The sequence below is a fragment of the Camelus dromedarius genome, chromosome X, assembly GCF_036321535.1.
Source record: "Camelus dromedarius isolate mCamDro1 chromosome X, mCamDro1.pat, whole genome shotgun sequence".
Classification (NCBI taxonomy): Eukaryota; Metazoa; Chordata; class Mammalia; order Artiodactyla; family Camelidae; genus Camelus; species Camelus dromedarius.
The window spans coordinates 28,922,306-28,941,917 of NC_087472.1; the positions used below are offsets into that span (position 1 = coordinate 28,922,306).

The 19,612-nt window shown below is 32.8% G+C and overlaps 1 protein-coding gene across 1 annotated transcript in view; it reads right to left on the reverse strand.

The window, feature by feature from the left end:
* HTR2C (5-hydroxytryptamine receptor 2C) overlaps window positions 1-19,612 on the reverse strand; it is a 213,588-nt gene that overhangs the window by 192,533 nt on the left and 1,443 nt on the right. The window contains exon 2 of the mRNA XM_031446207.2: window positions 107-168. The gene's annotated coding sequence lies outside the window, so the exon portion shown is untranslated. The remainder of the gene's footprint in view (window positions 1-106; window positions 169-19,612) is intronic.

Genomic DNA, 19,612 nt, shown 5'->3' on the forward strand with positions numbered 1-19,612 from the left:
TTCAGAAGTAGGTCTAAATTAGCTAAATAATAGGAATCACATAAATATAATGGTTGAATATTATTGCAAAATAAGAGTCCTAGAGCATGTTTATGGATATACTTACAATTATTTTTGAAGGACAGTGATGGTTGGCCTACAGATGCTCATGGATATTAGCTGATAACCCTAAAAACAAACATTTAGAAAAATGCAATGAGAACTCTATAAGTAAGGAAACTATACTATTCACATATAAAGCATAACTAAAAAGTAATGAGGCTGATATCCATAAGTGCCAGAATAAAGACAGTCTTATTTAAATAAAATGAATTTTTTAGAAAAACAAACATTAGTATAGCAGGTATATCAGTGTCAGTCCTTCAGTTAAAGAAGAAATGAAAGATCAGTTAAATATTATAAATGAATCAGCAAAATTTCGAGTCAAATATTAAGTTAAAACATAATTTCACATAAAATAATTACAGACCAGGAGTAGTTAAATGCTATTTTACCCATAAAATAATACTAGAAGCTGGAAGGAGAAATAACATTTGAAAAATCACCATTTCAATATCAATTATTTTAAAAGTGTCAATTGATAGTTTATTTTGGGATGTGGAAACAAAATTAAAACAAATATTAGCTGGCTACATTTTTGCAGTAGGACAAATAAATTTGGTGTAGCAACATTAATATTTAACATGTTTTAAGCATAAAAAGTTTCCCAAAGCACAAAAAACATGACCCAAAACTTTTAAATACAGAGATTTTCTTAAAATATACAGCTGTGGGAACCCACTAAGAACCCCACAGTTGGTATAAAAATTATTTTAAGTTGAAGACATTTTGAGACTCAACAGATGTGAAAAAAATGCTACCTTGGAGCGTCCCTTATCTGACTAAAAGCAGCAACTTCTGGGAAATGAGGCCACCATAAATCCCCTCTCCAGGGAAGTTTTATGGTTCTGAAGATGGAAAGACCATTCATACCTGTATAGCAAACATTATCACAATTTTATCTCCTGTCTGTTCTCTTAAAAACCCATTTGTCTTTCCTAAAGAAACCTATTTGTTTTTCCCATAGAAGCTGTTCCTTATCCTTCCTTTTTCCCTACTAAATTAGGTACATACATATGCCTTTAACTTGAACCATTAAACAAACCAGCTGCTTTCTTTTGTTGCTCCCATTTGCATATAAAATACACATTTTACTCCTTTGAATCTCTCATTTGTCAGTTTAATTTGCAGGCCTCAGTTATTGAACCCAAGAGGGCAGAGAAAAAATATTTTATCCCCTACAAAGCTAAATTTTCCATTGAGCCAAATAAGTAAAATGGAGTAATGTAAAGACCATTGGAGTGATGAGAAATACATAATTAGCATATTATTTGAATATATTAAGATATTTATTGGCTCATAAACATCAATACTAGTTAGCATATTTGAAGCATAGCATACAATTTTAATGTGATAAATTTTAAAGCCACACTTTAAATAATTTAATGTAACTACCCCTTTAATCATCCAAGATACAATGGACTATACAACAAATTGTTATATTTTCATTCCTTATGACAGTAAGTTGAAAAACAGTTCTGAATTCAAATTAGTAAAAAACAACTTGGATGAAAGCTTTCTTATTTTTCACCTAAATTTCAGAAAATGCATTTAATGTTATAAAGTTGAATCAGCATTTTTTATCTCTTTTACAGCTCCAAATAACACAAATATTTATCGAAATAAATATATGAGAACACACGATTACATTAAACCTCTATTTAATGAAATGATAGGAACCCTATAGTTTACAAGAACAATTTCTTGGTGAGAAAGAATGTAAAACTGGTTCTCCTACCATGTTTCAAGAAGCAGAGGTACAAAGTTAATAGCAATGTTGGAGCATTGATGAGACTCAGTGATTGGTGAGGAAACTGGTCACCAAGTTATTAGTCTACACAGTAAGAATTATACATAGCACTGCAGTAAAGCATAAAACGTCTTAATAATGTTTGACCTGCTCTACCTGCTGTAGCTCCCACTTAATTTTACCTACCTTTACAAGTACCCTTGCAGGGAATAAAACGTTTGTGGTCAGACAGAGAACTGCTGCCAATGGAATTACAGCCCCCTAGTGGTTAACTGTGACTATTGCAGTCAGAGCAACGTGAGCTATGATTGTGATTATGCCGTTTATTCAAGAAGGATTTATTTATTGCAAGTTCTCGCCCCTCCTTCCCTTGGGGAAAGATTGAGATGTCTTCTAATGAAACATTTCTGCTTCTTCATTAAAAAAAAACGATCTGATAGCTAAAGAAATTCCTTCAAGAGCTATCAAATGAAAATATGTTTTTGGATGTTTCTAACGTTTTAGTGTACATTTGTAAAATTTTAATTCGTTTTGAAAAGTCTGGAATACCCCAGGTGAAATTAAATTTTTCACAATTTCTTTCTCTCTCTCTAGCCCTACTTGCTTTGCCCCTCCCCCACGACCGTGACATCCTTTATATTATTGTTTTCCATCTATCATATATTAATGTTTTCCATCTATCATACACTCTTCTTTCCTTGTCTTTTTCTCTCAGCTATTTACACATAAACTTGAAGTATATTTTACTATCAACGTTCTATCATTTCAAGTTTCAATCCATTTTACTGAATGGTTACTTTTTAAAATTCCTCCATGATATTAACAGATTTTTCTCCTTTACAGGCTAGTGATTCTAGATAGAAAAGAAAGCTGCCCCTGACCACAACTTCGCTCTACATATCAGTCCAAACACTATAAAATTCCCTCCTAGAAAAATAGTGCATAGGGTACTTTTGAATTTCATATGTTCAATCTTATTACCTCTGAGGCTGTTTATAACTGATTTATAAAGTGACATTAAGAGTAATTTTGTGATTAAGACAGATTTTATCATACTTTTCCTACAAAAAGTATTGTTATTTTGCTTTCAGCTTACCCTAAAAAGGGATATTATATAACAGTAGTTTCAATTCAAAATTGTGTTTTAAAAGTTGTAAGAACTTTGTAAAGATTTAATGGATAAGTTTGCTGATTTATTTTTCCTTAGTTGGAATGGGGAAAAAGTAGGCATTTAGAGTGGAATGTCTACCATAGAAATGCCTATCTTAATGCGGCTAAGAGTCATCATTAAAATGCCAGTACTCAATCCTGAGCAGGGTGAGTAAATGCTATCATTACAAAAGAGCTGAATGTGCTTCTTTGGAATGACATGGACAGTCCATATTTAAAAAGAAGGGGTCATCTGTCATTCAGGATTAAAACACGATCACATTCTAAACAAAAGATACTCTACTGCTCACCTTGATATTAAAAAAAAAACTACTTTAATGAAGAATAATCTACATATAATCAAATGTACATATTTAAAATGTAGAGTTTGATCAGTTTTGATAAAGATATACAGACCCGTGTAATCACCATGCCAATGAAGATATAGAATGCTTCCATCCTCCAGCTCCTTTGTGGTCACCCTCAGCCCCTAATTCCAGGCAACCACTTTCTAACTACTATCACTATAGATTATTTTTGCCAGTTCTAGAAATTTAGATAAATTGAACCATCAGTATTCTCTTCTCCTTTTCTATTTCTTCTACTTTTTGCTCAAAACATATTTTCTCTTTCACTGAGTCTTATTTATAGACTATTTAAAGGAAACATATCCTCTTGCCTTATCCTGTTGATTTATTCATTTAAATTTTCTTAACTTTCTCTTCAAACTACCATGGATTCTTTACTATCTCAGTCTTTGTCTAACACAATAAACTTACCGTGTCATGTCAAAGAGAGCAGTGAAGTGGACTGTTAGAACAATGAATCAAAAGTCCAACAGAACACGGCAAACCAAAAGGGCAATTACAAAAGGCAAACCCACTGGAGAAAACTTTCAAATACAAAGTGATGCATTTTCCATTACATCCTATATTTAGTACAATGCACATAACAAAAACAGTTATTTTCTAGTGTGTATAGAGCACACATACAGAAAAAAGATAAAACATGTATTTGGGGATGTAAATGGGATTTTTCGTACAAATTTAAATAAAATAGGCATCATGAGATTGTTTTAATGGGGGGCATATTAATAGTACGTATCGTATTTTGCCTGGAATGCCTTAGTTTTTGTATTCAGGTTTTACATACTTTAAAAAAATTTTGATGTTGGCAGCTAAAACATATGCTAATTGAAAGTTCCTACTAATGTGTTATGTTACATCACTATTGTAAAAGAATAATGCAAATCCAATAAGGAGAGGCAGTTTTTCTTTATAAAAATCTTCTGAATAGGTGTGATTTTAAGGAAATATTTTCCATATTAGAGATTTAGAAAAAAAACAGATGGCAAGCTTGAATCAACTGCTTCTTATGGCATTCAACTGCAAATAGCATATATACAAATTTTGTTCTGATGTAAAAGGTGCATTTCTGGAAAGGATAGTCATGTTTGGCAAGTGTTATTTGGATAGAATGGGAAAACCGAAAGAAATGGACTAGAAGTTTAACTTTCAAATTTGAAACTTAGGTTTCCTAATCAATTGCTTTTGAACAGGGAATTATTTTGAGGATGCCTCCTTTTTATTGATTGTGCAAGACTACAATAAAATTGAGTAACAAAAATAAGCATAAAAGAAGCTCAGATACAAAATTTTATTACATTCAGAAGTGTGAAACAATTAAAGATTTAACCAGAGAAGTCAAGACCCTATTGCCTGGTTCTAACTGCAAATTTTCTTTTATTTTATTTACCAGCTTCTCTTAGTATAAAACAACCTCTCTGACATTCCCAGTATGTACATATGTTAAAAGTTTGTAAGTTTACAGAATAAGAAAATCTATAGTGACAGAAAGGATTTCCAGTTGCCTAGAGCTGTGGGGAGAGAGGAGAATCCAGGGGAGTCGTGAGTGACTGCTATGTATAGGGTTTCTTAGGGGGATGATAAAAATATTTTACATTGTAGTGATGATTGTACAACTTTGTGAGTATCCTAAAATCCATTGAGTTGTGTACTTTAAAATGGGTGGACTGTAGAGCATGTGAATGATCTCTCAATGAATTAAAAAAAATTTGGGGGGTTAAGTTCACTACTTCAAATGAAAAAATCAGATCTTAAAATAACTTTGAAAGATATACTGAGTGTATTGCTTAAAAATCTATTGGGGAATACATTAATTTCACATAATAATAGTATAAACATTTATACATCTAAGAATCATAAAAAGGCTTTAACTTAAAAATAATTTTAATATGAGAAGCTCTCCATGTGTAAACAAAATGTGTCATTTTGTAGTGATGTAGAAGCTGGGACAGGACATTAAAAAAAAACCTAAAACTACGACAAACATGGCGAGATAACTAAGGCATTACAAAGGCTTTTATTTAATTGAATAAGATACATTCAAAGGTCAATTTTTTTCTGGCCTATTTCTTGCATCAGCAAATATTTAGTGTTTATATATAATGAGAATGATGTGAACTTTTCTATTTGAGATGACTCTTTGATCATTGATCTTAACACCAAGCTATACATTCCAGTTACTTCTCTGATGAGGAAAATGTCAAGTCTCTAAGCATTCAATAAATAGCCAAGTGGAAGAAATGCAATACATTCTTTAGTATGGCCAAAAATTGTGTTTGATTTTAGCTTCTCTAAGCACTTTGATATTCATTAAAGGTTATTTTATTAAAGGTTTATTAAAGGTTATTTATTCTCTTTTTGTTTAAATTGAACCAGCATATATACAACTGGTGATTTTAATTTAAAAAGAAATTTAAGCTAATGAATTTAGAATTGAGTTAGAAACTAGTGATAGATTCTGAATACTCTATAGGCTTTAGCTCTGAATAGTATTTGGAAACTGATTCTTAAAATATTTTTAGATAGCAGGTAGATTTATTTAGTATGCCTTATTTTTATTAAAAACCATCTAGTTATAATATTTACCCAACTTGAAGTGACAAACTTCACTGTAAAACTTACAAAACTCTATACAAAATATATAATCAATCTGAAGTTATATACCAGAAGAAAACATTTTAAAATTATAGGAAGACATAAAATGGGGCTTTAAAATTTGATGTTAATATGATTTGCATTTAAAACACAAGTGTGGGGGTGGGGTGCATAGGGTATAGTGCGTGCTTAGCATACACGAGGTCCTGGGTTCAATCTTCAGTACCACCATAAATAAATAAGTAAATAAATAAACTTAATTACCTCCCCTCTTTCCAAAAATATAAATAAAATGCAGGTGCCATGTTTAGATTAGTTTGTTAATTATGAAAATATATAACCAATTATATGAAAATAGAGTCATTTATTATGTTATGAAAGGAAGAATGGAATTTCAAGATATGTGTAGTCAAAATGTTTCTTATGTTATTATGACTGACTTTTTTCCCTAGTAAATGTGATTTTGGGTAACTTAAGGTGAATCTGTCTTGTGTATTTTTTCACTCTTTTTTGAGAGTTTATTATGTGATAGATTCTTCATATCTATTATACATTATATATCCTTGGATCAATCCTTCAAGGCACAAATTATTATCTTCATTTTTAAGATAAGAGAGCTTAGATCCTAAAACATATTTAAACTGCTCTTTAAAACTGTCCCCCAAACTACTCTTAAAGCACTTGCTTACTACATAGCAGAGTTGCAGACATAATAAACAATCTCATGGTTACCGGGGGAACGGGGATGGGAAGAGATAAATTTGGAAGTTTGAGATTTGCAGATGTTAACCACTATATATAAAAACAGATAAAGAACAAATTTCTTCTGTATAGCACAGGGAACTATATTCAATATCTTGTAATAGCCTTTAATGAAAAAGAATATGAAAACAATTACATGTATGTATATGCATGACTGGGACATAGTACTGTACACCAGAAATTGACACATTGTAACTGACTGTACTTCAATTAAAAAAAAGAAAGGAAAAAAAAAGAAAATGAATATATGTATGTATATTCATGACTAGGACATTATGCTATACACCAGAAACTGACACATTGTAACTGACTATACTTCAATTTTAAAAAAGTTTTAAAAAAGAGTATATAGATAACAATATTAACCTGTCCAAATATAACAACACTCCTCATTAATAAACACCATCTTCCACAGCTTTACATTTATGTTTTTTTCACCTTTACCTACTCCAATGCTCTTAACCACAAAGACCTCCAAATAATTTGTGTCTGGTCTTTTTAAAAAATGTTGTGATTCATTCCTTTCATTTTCTTATTTCATTACCAATTACTATTATTGAGTAACATTTTGCACACTTTTCCATCTTTATTTCTATTAGTAAATGGTTATTCCCTCATCTTTAAAAATAAATCTGAGATCTTTGAAAATTCACACATTCTTGATTTGTAGAAGCCAATATATGACTAATGTCTCCTGATTTGTCTTCCATTTAAGTTCTTTGAGAACATTGTCGGTGACTAAGTAGTTTTTATACTGAGAATGTATTTTTTTCCATGAATATTTGGGATATTTTAAAACTTCAAGGCTGTTAATCAAGGTGCCTTGGAAAAAGTATACACAACCTTTGTAGTCAGACAGACTTAGGTTTGATTCCTGGCTCTACTCATATTAGCTATGTGTTTGGAAATGTGATTTAAACTTCCTATGTCTCCATTTCCTATTTATTCTGGTGGTTGTAATAACTACATAAGATAATATATGTACTTCGCCAAATGCACTGACTAGAATATGATGGGTCGCAATACTAGTTAATTCCTTTCCCTTCCTCTACTCTTTTTTCGAGCAGTTCCCATGATTTCTTCCCTGAATAGCCTCCTACCACAAAGAGTTTTTCTTTATTTACTGTATGGAATGGTAAATATTATGTAACAATTTCAGTAATACTATAAAAGTTCTGACAAAAGTTTGAATGAATAGAAAATTGATACCACTGATCAAAACATACAATTGATGATTTTCTTGAGCTATCTAGCCATTTTCCTTTTGGTTACTATTTCTTCTAGTGCACATCTAAATGAAAGGTAACTATTTAAAATTTGCTTGCAAGATATGTCAATGTTTCAATTCGGTTTCAAGTCAATCCAATATATATAAGGCCCACAAGTGAATAATGGAAAAAATCATAGAAGTAAACAGATATCATTCTGTAAAATGTACTTTTTTTTACCTTTCAGATCATGCCATGGAACTCATGATTGTTTATGTTATGATTTCATCTTTTACTGACTCTGTTATTCACAGATTCATTGTCTTTAAAATCACATGAAGGTCACTGATTTGTTTCCTTATAAAAATGACATAATGGATTAAAGCTGAAATTCTGTAGCTACTGACTAACACTTGCATTTGTCCATTTTAAAAGATGTAATTTATAGAAAGGAAACACCCAGCCTTGAGCTGTTTCAGACTTCTGTTGCTCTAACAAATTAAGAAATAAAAGTTAACATAAATAAGTGTGCATGACCTGTCAACTGGTCAGTCATCTAATTTAAACCTAAAAACATTCTTATTTTTATTTCACATGTTTTTTTCTCTCATTGTGTATATATTTATGTAATGTATATCATATCACACACACACATGCATTTTTTACCTATATGTCAATAAGAATAAAAGTCAATGTTGAAAGTATTCACATACGTGTACTAACTTTCTAATTATTGAAGCCAAGAATATAAATGCATTTTCTGCTCATTCTGAATTTATTAAGCATGACATGCTTCTCAAGGACAATAAGATGTAGTCAAATTTTTAGAGGCTTTCATTTAATATGCCACATAGCCTTCAAGAAGCAGTGAGCCATGATGGAAAAGAAACTGATTTCAGGTTTAGGAGATTTGGGTTTTCTTTGTAAGTTTTGCCAGTAATGAGCTGTGTGACCTGGAACAATTTGGGGATGCTAAGGCCTTAATTTAGTCATCTTTAAAGCACAAACAATATTAAGGTTGTTACAAATGCTATCATTATACTTTTGTTCTATTGTTTTACTAAAATGCTTAGTACTTAATGTGTGGTTGCTTTCATAACCACATTTAGGAATCATAAAGTACTTTGCTAATATTCTTAAAATTATCAAACCCCACAAGTAAGCTAATAAATTATCAAAATTATCAAACTCCATAAATAATCTAATAAAAACTCTATTGGTGTTGGGAACTAATCATCAATTGATATTCAGACAGCTGATTTTATCTGAGAGGGTAAACTATAGCTCATCATTTACTTATTTGCAATATAAGCCAAGGTGTATTTCAGATATCTAAGGGCTTGCTAATAACAAATAATTCATGACTCCTAAAAATCTTACTATTTCCATCTGCATTGTTCAACTAACCTAACCCATTTCTGGACACAAAGGAGGTGCTGAACTCATGTTTGCTGATGGATTTTTAAGTAACTTAAGAGCAACAGGATTGAGCATGAATGACTCTAAGTTTATGGAGTTTTTCTTTTTATAAAAATATTATCCATCTGAAAATTTCAATGAGTCAGTAAAAAAGAGATTTGGTCATTATGTGTTTAGGTTATAGTGAAAAAGGCACCTGAGGGAGTTTATCCAAATTCACATTTCTTCTTTAGGCTTTGGGGCAATGGGATTTTTATATTAGTATTTTAATTCCATACAATCTCTTTTTTATCTACTCTTCTCCCTGAAATTTCTCTAAGTTCAACAGTGACCTTTTTCTGCCAAACCCCTTACGTAGAGTCCATATACTGTATCTCCAACTAGACTCCAAACTACTGGAAATAAGAACTAAGCATTGTTTCCTCTTCTGGGAGGCCCTGGAATACTCAGTCAAATGTCTTACACAGAGCAGAATCTTAACAATCATTGAACGTAATAATGTATAAAGTTGGGGGGAAAACTGAGAAAGTGTTTAATTTGGAAGATTCTATGATAAATATGATCCTTAGATATTCCCCGAGCTTTGAATAATCAATGCTTAAAGTTTGGATCTCTGTTCTTTTCTGTCTACAACCTTCTCTCCCTTGGGAAATTTTGAAATTCAGCTAAACCAGAGTAGTATGAATTGCTCCAAATTCCTTTACCTCCAGGCTTAACCTGTCTCCAGATATCAAATATCATGTTTTCAGCTATCAAAGAACATCTGCTGGTGCATGTCTCACCATTATCTTAAATATACTTAAATCCAAAGCCAGTAACTAGTCCCTAATTTATCTTTTCTCGTGCTGTGAAGCATGACTGTCCCATCCCCCTTGGAATGTTTCCCTTCCTCTGTGTCAATTCGAACCCTGGTTACCCTTGGGATCCAGTTCAGTTCCTATCTCTTACAATAAAATTCCCTTAATTGTTTCTCCCTCTTCATTTGCAAATGGCACAAAATTTAGTACTCCATTTTGTAATGTCTCAGTTTTTGTTGAATGTCTATGTATTTTATCTTATCAAATAAAATGTAAGTCCCTCCATGGTAAGAACCGTACCACACAAGAAACGTTCATTAAATACTGGCTTGGCAGTTCTGTGCTGCTAAGAATAAATACTATACTCTCTACCATGTTTTTACAATGTTATGCATAATCAAGTGTCAAAAAATATTTTTTTGTTGTTGATGATGACGATATAAATCTACATGATTACTCAGCTAGATCTAAAGTAGGCTTCAGTGTAAAAATAAAAATCTGGCTCAGTACAAAAGTTTGAATAATTCTTTTGAAATTATTTTATTCCAACACAAATATATAACTTTAGATTCACTAAAGATGGTAATAAATGAATTAGATTTTTTTTCAGGGGGATGTAATTAGAGACCAAATTAAACACAAAGAGAAGTCATGAAGAAGCCATAAATGAATTTTCCTTTTCTTCTCCCTATCATCTGAGGTCACCCTCAAAGACTGAAGAGTTCTGAATACAAATAGAGTAAATTGAATACTCCTCGTAAAAGATAGGTTGTGATACAGGGGGAAAGATTATAGGAAATGCAATTAAAGGCCTGCAGATGAATAACAGTCCATAAATTTCTTTTTCTTCTGAAGTCCTTTATAAAGTAATAGCTTACATATCCAATGAAATCTAAGAATATATTAAAGGAATAATGTCATTTCTAATTAGGAAACTCAATCATAAACTAAGCATTGACAACACTGATATTTCAGCAAGATATTAATGAAGTCCCATTTAAAATTCTCCACTGAAAGCTGAATTTGGGATAAAATAATTCAATATTTTGTCAATATTTTAATGAGAACTAATAGAACCATGCTATACTAATCAGAATTTTCTTATGAAATAAAAAGTCTTTCCTAATACTTGTATTTAATGCTATTTTGAACGTACAAGGTGTCCTCTGTTATCAGGGCTCTGGATATCACAGGAAATGTGAACTGGGTAGGGCTAATGGTTATAAACGTAAAGAAGAAGACATACGCTGAAGCACTCTTTTGAAATATTGGAAGGGGAAATCAAAGCAGGCTTGGTTGATTTTCAAGAAACCTTCCCTGACTAAAGTACAACTGGACAGTTAGCCTTACAATATATTCTGCAGAAACTGATACGGAATTTTTTGTTTTCATCAAAGTCATCTTGCTCATCAATCAGCCTATATTTATTTAAACCTTGAGCATATGCAAATGAATGTCCACTCCTCTGCAGAGAAATAAACATTTATCATGTGTTCTTTAATTAATAGGACTTTCTCTCTCTCTCTCAATTGCACCATTTATTTGTGAACACATAAAATCCTCTTGAACTAAGTGTCCATGGCATGAGGGGAAGGGGATGTACTAAAAATAGACTGAAATTTTGTATGAGAAAGCCTGGCTTTATTTAAATCCTGGCTATACAACTAACTCTGTGTGACCTTGGATGAATAATTTAACCTTTCTTACCCTTAATTTTCTCATTTGTGCAATCATTGTAATAATATTGGCCATAATTAACTCCCAGGTATGTTTAAAATCAAATGAGAAAATATATGAGAAAAATATGTGAAAACTCTGTATGTTTACAAATGTAAATTTTATTATGATATGAGAAGTAGATATATGAATAATAAGGATGTTCAGTGAATGTGTTATTAAAAACTTCCACTACATATATTGCCTTGTTAGAAAATAAATAATGAGGGGAAAAAAGAGGGAAAGGAGAATACAAGAGTAGCTTTTAGGCTGAAAAAATCAACAATAGCAAATATAGAAAATTAAAAAGACATAGCAAATATAAAAAGTAATAAAAGAGAATGTAAAACAGATACTGGGTTGAATCTCAATAAAAGTACCTATATTACCAAATGTAGTATGTGATATGTATTTATTCATCCTGGAAAATTTATAGCTCCAAGAGTTAAGATAATGGAAAGTTTTAAATTGGAAAGCATAAATATTTCTAATTTTCTTCTTTACTATGGGTAAAGGAGTTATTGATGTTCAAAGGTTGACAATATGAATCACTGGAACTGTTTGTATTTCTGCATTGCTTTCATGTTGAAAAGACTTTTGCTGAATCATTTTGATCCATTTGACCTTTACTTCTTTTTCAAATTCGTGTATCTATTAAACATTCAATTAAAAAAAAGTTTTAAAATCTTCCCTCTCTCCCTCAAAAAGTAAAATATCTATCATGTTATGATTCGTCATTCAAGATGGGGTAGAAATCTTATTGAGAAAAAAATCAATGGTTTCTGGAAAGACAGCAGGGTATTATTCATCCTATTAAATCATTAAGTAACTTGTGGAGGGTTTGTAACTACAGAGAGTTTAATTTAAACCACCAAAAAATGGCCATGTTTAATTTGTTATTGCAAGCCAATGATCTCTTAAATTAATTTTAAGTAATAAAAGACAAAAAGAAAGGATAGCTTCACTCATTCAGTAATCTTAAAAAAAAAAACATAAATCATTTCAAATGTAGGACAGTGGAGTGAATGGAAAATGAGAAGGTCAAGACCTGACGTGAGAATTGGCTTTAGCCTTTTTAAGGTTTCTTATGTAGTTGAAGAGTCATAACCATTATTTTCTGAGCTATAAAAATTAGCTACCTGAGCGTTATTGTTTGAAGTGGATTTTCAGAACTAGAAAACTTTTGGTATTTTTATAAGATTGTAGCATTTGAAATGATCTTAGTAACCATTGAGTTTGATTTACTTTTTTAACAGGTGAAAACACAGAGGCTCATAAAAGACTAGAACCCAAGTCATTTAATTCTAAATTTGCACTATAAAACCCCCTTTCCATAGTGCTTGTGTACTTTTATATATAAATTATTCAGCAAATATATATTGAAAGAACCCACAATGTGTAATGATGTATGCAGAGGGTGGTTGGGGTGGAGTATAAACATGAATAATATATAATTTTTGTCCTATGTGAATTCATAATCCAATAGGAAAGAGAAGACTGAGATTAAAAAGTGAGATGATGCTTATGAAAACTTAAACACCATGCCTGGCACATAGGAGACCCTGAAATCTAAAAAATAAATAGCAACAACAAAATGCAGTCCAGTGTGCTTAGTGGTGCAAACGAAAGTGTCTATTTTCTTTCAATATTGAAATACAAATTCTAGTATTCTTATGTATGTGGGGGAGTGGCAGTCAACCTAAATGATTTTTTATACGGCCAGTAGTCTTTTTACACTGCATGTACAAAATCATAACTCATTTTAATTTTAAGCATATCTTGGCTTTATAATAACTTCATCTCCCCCTACATTTTCTCTGCCTTAATAAGACAGTGCATCTTTCTCTGAATGAAGCATAAGACTGTCTTCAGTCACTTCCCAATGTCCCCCATTGCCTGGAGATCATCACTTAATGACCCACCTTATAGTCTGTTTATTTCATCTTGGCATTTGACAGCTACTTTGGCATCTGGTTACTATTAACCCTACATATGCTTTGCCTAGGAGTTGAACAGCATTATTTTGTGCCATTGTGGTGTGAGTGGGGAGTATGCAGACTTCAAACATAGAACTGGGGAGTTATGTGAAGTGAACTTTAAAACATTTACCCTGAGATTTTCAAATCACAATGGGAATGAAAAGGGGGACACATTTGAGCAGCATTTTGCCAAAAATCTTCAGAAGCTGTATTGATGGATTTAACTGAGAGTAGATGAAGAGAGGTGATCCAAGAATGACTCCAAGGCAGAAAGAAGGAGCATTATCTTAATTACCATGAAAGTAAAATAATTTGGGAGGAGGGGTCTTTAAAAAATATCTAACAATATGGGTGTTGCCATAAATGTATTCTATATTATGCTGCAGAAATAAATGTACTTTTATTTGATCTTATTGCTTCACTCTGAATCAAGAGACTCAGAATATCCACTATGGATATGAACAAATTTATCTGCTTTTCTGAAAATAGTACTAATATAAGGCAAAAAAAATCAAATTACTTTATAGAAATATATTATCTTCTAAGGTTTTCAGTGTTTTTAACTTCTGAATTCTGACTGTTTTTATTGCAGTGGTAAAATTTGTGGCCGTTTTCTCCATATCCTTTTTCCCATTTTATATATTCATGTAATTTGTGCCTGTAGATTTATAACCTTAGAGATGTAAGTCATTTAGCCTTAGTGTTTTCTGCATTCTTGTTTGTAACAAAGAGGTTAATTAGAAGAACACTTACAGAAAGATCATCTACTTCAACTTTTTCATTTTACGGTTGTAAAAACTATATTCCAAGTCAAGCAAGTGATTGACCCACTTTTATTTGATTCATCCTGAATGTGAGGATAGGAAAGAGAGAAGTCAGTGATGCCTGGGTCATAAATTGAAGAACTGTATTATTACATGGAGTTGCCATTTCTATATAATAGGACTGTTAGCGTCTTTAGGGAAGTATTGGGTAATGTGTGTTATCACCTATCTAACATCCAACAAAGTGTTGGACTTATAGTAGGGCTCAAACACTTACTGAAATCCATAATTTTTATAGGCTTTTAAACTCACCTTCATCTTATAATTAACTAATTTGGCAGATAAACATGGATAGTGAATTCTGTAAATTTACTCACAAAAAATTTAGATAATTGGCTGAGGTTTGGCAATAGAAGCAGGAAAAGTTGAGATAGACCATTATCCAATGGGAAGGTAATGAACCTTCAAACTAAGGAATATGCATTTGCTAGCTCAAGATTTTGGAGAATTAAGTGTCATTGTATCAGAGAGAAAGTATAATGGTGGTTTCCAGAAGCCGGGGGTAAGGGAGAATGGGGAGCTATTGTTTAATGAGTATAGAATTGGTTTTACAAGATGAAAAGTTTACAGGGATAGGTGGTGGTGAGGGGTGCACAGCAATGTGAATGTATTTAATACTCTTGAACTGTGCACTCAAAAAATGGTTAAATGGTAAATTTTATGCTATGTGTATTTCACCACAATAAAAATAATTTAAAAAAGAAATAATCATCCTAAAAAAGATAACTTCCAAAGGGGTGAAAAAAGAGTCATTGTATCAGTGAGCAGTTTGGGGGCTAATACATTTTAATAACTATAAATGTGTAGTTTTCTTAGTTTTCTCCATTAATGCTCACAATCAGAGTAGAAAATAGGACAGGTTAACTCAAAATAGTGGAGGTAAAACGTGGGTGCGGTGGGTGCAATGAAAAGGCAATGAGGAGCGTGTGTTGGGTGATGATAAGAAACACAGGCATGACTGACAGGGTCAGACTAGGAAGACAATGAAGTTAAGCAAAGAGCGGGCATTATAACTAAGGCCCTTTTGGAAGGGCCCAGCAAGACTTGATGAGGTTGAAGAGCAGATACAAGGGAAGCAAAAGTGGTGATGGAGCTGGGACTGAATGTCATAATCTGAGGGTAGTATTCCTGAGCTTAAAATTTTAGAAATCGATGCATTTCAGGTGTGGCCATGGGCCTGAAGTTGAGGACAACAGAAAATAAGAGGTCAAGGAATGATGAGGCTACACAGTTAACTGGCAACCTTCATGGATACTGAAGTCTCCAGAAAATGGAAAGATTAAAAATGAATAGTAAGAAAGAACCAGGTACCAAAGATTTCCATGAAGGTGTACATAGCAGAGACAAGAAAGAAATGTTCAAATGATGTATGTTTCAATAAAGTATTGTTTAAACAAAAGTAGAAGAGACATGTTCTAGCATTTTGGAAGTTAAAGAAATGGAACTAGGAGAGTTTCAGCTGTAGCTTTAAGCCCTTACATGTGGAGGAGTAATAAGATTCATGAAGTGGGGAGAGGTAGAGGATAAGAATTAATTCATCTTCATTTTAGAGATCTGTCAGGAAGTAGGAAAACTTCTGTAGGAGGAATCCACGTAGGAGAAATCCAGGTTTTGGTTAAGGCAAGGAGGTAGAGGAAGTGCTCAGTGAAATGGCTGAGGGTCCCTACTTTCTAGTATACTGCTGTCCAAAAGAACTGTCTGCAGTGATAGAGATGGTCTGTATCTGACTGTCCAATAAGTAAACAGTAGCCACATGTGGCTGTTGAGTAGCTGAGAGGTGTTCTTCGAGACTAAGGGACTGAATTTACAATTGTTTTCAATTTCAATTAATTTAAATTTAAATAGCCACGTGTGTCGGGTGGCTACTGTATTGGTCAATGTAGTTCTAAGTTCTTTCTGATAGCTGTCAATAAATTTATGCCTTGTTATTAATAGGTAATGATAAAATGTTATCCCTCTAAGTGTATGTTTCTATTTAAAGGAGACAAAGACTAAGATTAAAGAAATTTGGGAGCCAAAAATCCTTTCCAGTTCCTTTCAAATTTGACCATTTACATGGTCATCTATGAATAAAGTTAATCTTAATTAATGAGATTAACTTTATTAAATGCCCACTACATGTACCACGTTGTAATAAGCAAATATGAAGATATTGGGGTAAACTGCAGATGGCATAGTCTTACTACAACTGAAGGGAGGAAGGAATAGATAGGGTGAAGTAGAGATGTTGTGTACAGGGAGACAAAACATAATTCAGATTCCTGCTCATGTGCCTCTTATTTGAAATCCTGTTTTCACTAAATTATTTGTGCACTGAAATTTCAGAAGTGATTACCAAAGAGTTGTTGCATATGAGCATTAGTATTAAATCTGCTAGAAACTGGCTAAATGATGGTGGAGCTTAACCTCTTGTTTGGTTTCAAAGTTACTTGTCTAAAATGGAGATTACGAGGCTGTTTTGCAGCAATGTTCTCAGTATATGAGAAAGTTTTAATGTGTTTTTAAGAAAGGCAGAGATGGAGTGATCAGTTGATGGAACACTCATTAATCTGGTGGTTGGCAGTTTCTGTGATTCAATAGTATAAAAGTTGTAGATAATGTAAGTATCTTGGAACAGTGACAAATGAATGATAATAATAATAAAATATGGCTTTGTGTAGTAATTCAAAAAATTTTAAATGCTTGATATCCATGTGTTTCACATCAGATGAGATTAATATACTATTACATTAACATGTGACATTAATATATACTGTTATATTTAAATAACATATTATTAACCCCAACTTACGGTCAAGTTTTCTTAGTTTGCTCATGGTTATCCACGCCATTAGTAGGACATAATTTATTATTTCTTCTGTTAGGTCACTAAGCTTTATCAGATGCTCTACTAAAATAATCTCAATACAAACACTATACATTCTCATTCTGTGAGATATTCCACTGCTATAAAGGGAAGGTAGAAAGAGATTCTTTAATGATACTGGCCAAAGAGTCTGGAGTCTTTGTAAATTGAGATTTAATTGCCAGTGTGTTCAGCAAGCAGACACCTTCTTCAATCTCAGGCCTTGTACAATTTAATAAAAGTAGTCAAGGATACTTAATATTGATTACTGATAACCTCTCCTTCTAATTTTGTTTTAATTTCTGTGTTTCCTTTAGTTGGAGAGTAATACGTTTTACTTGAAGGACATAAATGGAACACTAACATAATTGGAGTTTGATGCAGACTTCAGATGATTATTTAGATTTAGGTATTTACCAGTAAATGCAGAAATATTCCTGAATAATTAAATTCCAAAGGGTAGTGATAATCTTGCAAATCTAACATGGTTTTAAAATTTATTTTCCAGACAAGAAATCTGCAATTTGTAAATCTCTGTGGGTGAGGTGTCCATGTTGTTTAAACCCTTAATGGATTAGCCCAACATTACATCATAGATGTTAGTTTTTTAGATCTTACTTTTACTGCTAAAGGAATAAGCACATACTTCCCATATAGCCTTGAAAGCACAAAGAAATATTTCTTATATTTCTTATTCCATTTTCTTAAATTAATCTACAAGAATACCTTGAGAAATGAAAGGGGAAAATCCAATGGTACCAATAAAATAGGAATATCTTCCTCTTCATAGGCTATTTATGAAGACTATGTGAAATAATGTATATATGTAATGCTCTTGGCTCCATGCCTGGCATCCAGTAGGCTTGCAAAAATATCAGTTCTCACCTCTCTTCCCATGAATTCATATTGCACCAAAGCCTGTCATCTGAAAAAGTCATCACCGTCATTCATGACAGTTCTAGATATAGACCTCTCAAGAAAGCATAGGAAAGGTTAATAACCTAGATTATGCAGACAGAAAAATACTGCCAGTATTGGCTTAAGCACCCCAGATCCTACCTTGATATTGCAATTACAAGCCTTATCCACCTTCTGAATTTCAGGACTTGTGTTGGGCTTGTTGCTATAGATGATAAAAGCTATAAGGAAAAAAAATGGTGCGGACAAAACAAATTTATCTCCTTCCAGAGGACCAGAAGAACATATTTAGGGAATGAGAAATTTAATTAAATATTCTATAACCCATCTTCCTCAAATATAGAAAAAATTACTTAATTCCCCCTACCCATGGGGGAGAGGTAAGATGACTCCCAGAGATCAAGGTATCATGGGGCAAAGAAATTATACTTTTCCAAAAAGATAGTATTCAGTATTCAGTGTGACTTAAATACTACAAAGGAAATGAAGTTATCATGGTAGAAATTATTTTTTTTTCCCTGTGGGGCATGTCAGTTGGCCTTTTTCATTGTGCCTACACATATGTAGTCAACTACAGAAACACCTGGTTTCTACCTTGTTCATATTTTGATTGTCAGAATGGCTGTTATGTAGATAAACTTAAATTCTGGAACACAAGTGTCCTTTGTAGTACTGTGTGTGTGAGGTCACAAATGTCTGCAAACGGGGGAGCTCAAGAGGTTACTTACTGCGCAGCATCTCCCCCAACCCCAATCATTTTAGCTCAGTGCTAGTTCCCCCTAGAGGGAGGTTCCCTCGGTTAGACTGCCTAAAAGGGTATGCGGTGAGGGGCGCACGCACTTAGCGGCTCTGCAGTCAGAAGATTCCTTGGATGGGTCCTGTGATGGTAAATATTAATGAAAAAGCTGCTCGGTACGGGCAATGATGCTCGAACAAATCAAATATTCTCTAAGTTCCGAATGTTGCCCGCTGGATTTGAGTGGAGGACTTTTGTCGCTTAAAAGGGGTCTCGAACACAATACAATGTTTGTCACCTCTGGTCGCATATTACCCAACATGAAGCAAAAAGCAAAGGGCATGGCGCAGAAAAGAAACACACAGACACGTTTTGCAATGACGAACTTTATGTGACATCAGGAACGGCAACCTGTTCTCACGTTTAGCAATTCCGAGGTACGCTGTTAAG